The sequence below is a fragment of the Cucurbita moschata genome, unplaced genomic scaffold (assembly GCF_002738365.1).
Source record: "Cucurbita moschata cultivar Rifu unplaced genomic scaffold, Cmos_1.0 Cmo_Scf00053, whole genome shotgun sequence".
Taxonomy (NCBI): domain Eukaryota; kingdom Viridiplantae; phylum Streptophyta; class Magnoliopsida; order Cucurbitales; family Cucurbitaceae; genus Cucurbita; species Cucurbita moschata.
This window is the reverse complement of record NW_019268569.1, coordinates 1,383,983-1,387,341: the sequence shown is the minus strand read 5'-3', so window position 1 is coordinate 1,387,341 and position 3,359 is coordinate 1,383,983. Positions and strand designations below refer to the sequence as shown.

General features: G+C 36.1%; 1 pseudogene; it reads right to left on the bottom strand.

The window, feature by feature from the left end:
* Positions 1-1,468: 1,468 nt before the first annotated feature.
* LOC111436315 lies at positions 1,469-3,119 on the bottom strand (annotated as a pseudogene).
* Between the last annotated feature and the right edge of the window lie 240 nt (positions 3,120-3,359).

Sequence of the window (3,359 nt, the reverse complement as noted above, 5' to 3'; positions counted from 1 at the left end):
TTATAACCCACCCAAAATTTACAACAATCAAACTTTATTCTTCTTCAATGTAGCATGAATTGAAACATCTTTTGATTATTTTGATAACCTTTTCTCCACATCTTCATTGAAGCATATTGTATGATTGATGTCTCTTGGTTCATATCAATTAGTATTCTACAAAGTGTCTTGCATTTTCTTCTCGATTGGTCTTAATAAAGAGTGCGAGTGTTTCCCACAGAGAGTTGTGTTCAACATGTGGTACGCTTCCAATTCATCCCAGAGTGCTTTGACCTTGGTGAAATATGCTGAGAGTGCCATGGTTCCCTGTGACATCATTGTCATCAACTTTTGTATCTAAAAAATTGCTGGAGCATTCTTTTGTGAGAATTGATCGTGAAGATCAACCCACACTTGATGAGCTGTCTTGGCGTGAATAATTCCATTAGCGATATCTACTTCAACTGAATGAGTTAACCAAGATATTATCATATTCTTGCACTCATTCTAGACTTCAAATTCGGTTGAATTTGCATTTTGAGACGGTTCTTCAATAGTGCCATCAATGAGGCCAATTTTCTTTTTGGCAATAAGAGCATGCATAACTGATTTACACCAGGATTGGTAATTTGTTCCATTTAATTTGATTGGAACAAGTGAATATCCTGGCTGATCAGAGTGATGATTATAATAAGGATGTGTTATGTCAACATCCGAAATTTTGAAGCTGGATTGGTACTGATTCCGCCATAAAGAAATTATGATATTTAAGAACACCAAGATCGGTGCTTTGATACAATGTTAAGAATGAGAAACTAAATTGGGATCGAAAGTGCAATCATCATTAATATTCACAACGTTTAAATTGATGGTGTTAATATAACACATGCGGAAGCAATTTAGATCTTAGGCACTTTTAGAACATCAGTTATAGTAAATAACTAGCATGTTCATAAGTATTAAAACTTAATGAGTTTGAATACTAACCTTTTGTAGTTCAAATTCCTTTTTCCTCATGAACAGGTTTTGAACCACCACTAGTGTCTTCTCCACTCTCCTCCGGCCTTAGAACGGGATTGTGGAATCCGGTGAGTGACTAAACTTGGGAGGGACTTTGTATATATGAAGAGAGTGTTGGTGAGAGGTTTTTCTCAAGGTTTTTCACCAAGGAAGACCTTCCAAGTACCATGATCACTCTATTTATAGAGTTATGTTTGCATGTTCGTGCAAATTTGAGATCAACAAATTTTGACACTCAAAATTCCACTCAAATTTTTGGAATCCAAATCTAAAATGAAAAACAACATTGAAACCATTTTATTGTATGAGGTCGAGGTACTAGAAGCATTAGGTTGTTCGCGACACAAAGTCTCCTTCAAACATTCGACCATCTTATTTATTTCGAAAAGTACAACAAAAGAAACTCAAAAGAATGAGAGCCAAATGGATAGAGGCGGTCTTCTTTTTTAATTAAGGTTGTCTCTTATTTTGAAGTTCTATGGCAATGAACAATTCATCGGACAACATAAGGAGAGGAGCATATCTTGGGGTTCTGTCTTCCTGAAATGATGGGTTTCACATTCGCGCATTGGGAGGAAATAGGACCTTTTATTCCATTGTAAGTGAGGTCAATGTTGCTTACTTTTAAATCGTCATATAGTAAGTGATGGCTGCAAATAAGTTTGATTGCCAGCGGAGTTGCAAACCTTCCTCTAATGTTCTTGAAGCTCACTGTGCTAATCTTAATTTTTGAAGGAATATGAAAATTAAAATGAGACGACAATTGGTTTATTTGTGAAGTTATAATGAAAAAATGAATCAAAGGTTCGAGAATGCGATCAATACCTGCCGATTGCACGGACAATACTCTTGGTTTGTTAGAATAGGTTGCTAACATTGAGCATTATAATGTCCAAAAAGTGCATATTGGTGGCGGTGCCGCTAGCAGCAGAAGTAGGCCACGTTTTGATCCTGACACCATTAGTGGTGTTAACTAACGTGCAGTTCTTTACGGTGACACCTTCAACAGGTTCTTCGTTAGTGTATCTTCCAAGACTTCTTATGCTTATTCCATGTCCTGGCCCGCATGTCACGTTGGTGACTTCAATTACTTTACTTTCATCTCCAAGAGAAATGCATCATCTCCAGTTGCAATTTTGGACTTTGTGATTGTGATCTTATTTGATCGACCGATGTGTGTTCCATCAGTGTTGGGACTGTTTTCTGGAGCAGCTATATTGATATTATGGAACGTGAGGTTGTTGCAGCCGAGGACGTTGATATGGAAGTTCTTGCTATCAAGTGATGTTATTCCCTTAACGGTTGAATTGGTGATGAAGTTGAACCTCAAACTCTAAACATTTTGTATAATCAAATAATATTTTGTGAGGCTCGGTAATGAAGCTAAAAATTTGGACAGAACCCAATGAAATTGAAAACTCAAAAAAATTTAACTTTTCACTTGATTGTTGAAAATTATCCTCTGAAAAATGAAGAACACTTACCAAATTATAAATGTCAGAACATTAGAGAAGACATGTAAGAGGCCCTTTAAAAAAACAACAAGATGCATGAGATTGAGAAGGAAAGCTTAAGGCCTATTATCTACAGCGGGGAGTTGGGCACTATTTATGCGTTTGTGGCAATCATTCCTTTTCCAAGCTGCTTTTCCTTGGCCATGAAAAACTCCTTCACCTGATAATGTCAATCTATCAACACGGGCAAAAGTGATCAATTATCTCCCTGGACACTTTTTTGGTGCCTGCAATGTTCCTCCAAGTTGAAAGTCAATTGGGCTATTACAAGGTCCTTCAAAATTCCCTTGCTTTACTTTAAATATCCCTCTCGGAGTAAAAATTGCACTAGAACGATTGGACGTGCATGCATCCTTCCATGCATTTGCTAAAGTCTACATTTCTCAAGTAACAAAAATTATAGCAAACAATTGATCAACTCAACCAGTGATAATATTGATGTTCATATTGTATATTTACCTTCCTGATGTCAGTACCAGACACTATGTCACCATATCTTTTAAAAGGAAAAACAACATCGGCACTAGTTTGAGGATCGACGGTAAGAGCTAACAATAGTAACATCAAAATTGTAGCAGCCAAGAAACTCGATTTGATCGTACTCATGCTGCCTTTGCTTTCTTTTATTTTTTATGTATATTCTTTGAAAACTAGTGAGAGACAATGATATTTCGTTTTAGATTTGGAACTTTTTATGTATCTAATACAAATTGAAAATTAGGAATCAAGTTGGGATGAAACTAAAAGAAGTTATGGATCCATCTCCCTCGCTTCATCCAAACATAAATTGATAACTAAAATATTTAACTTTGTTATGCATGTTGGTGTTAATATAACAAATGCGGA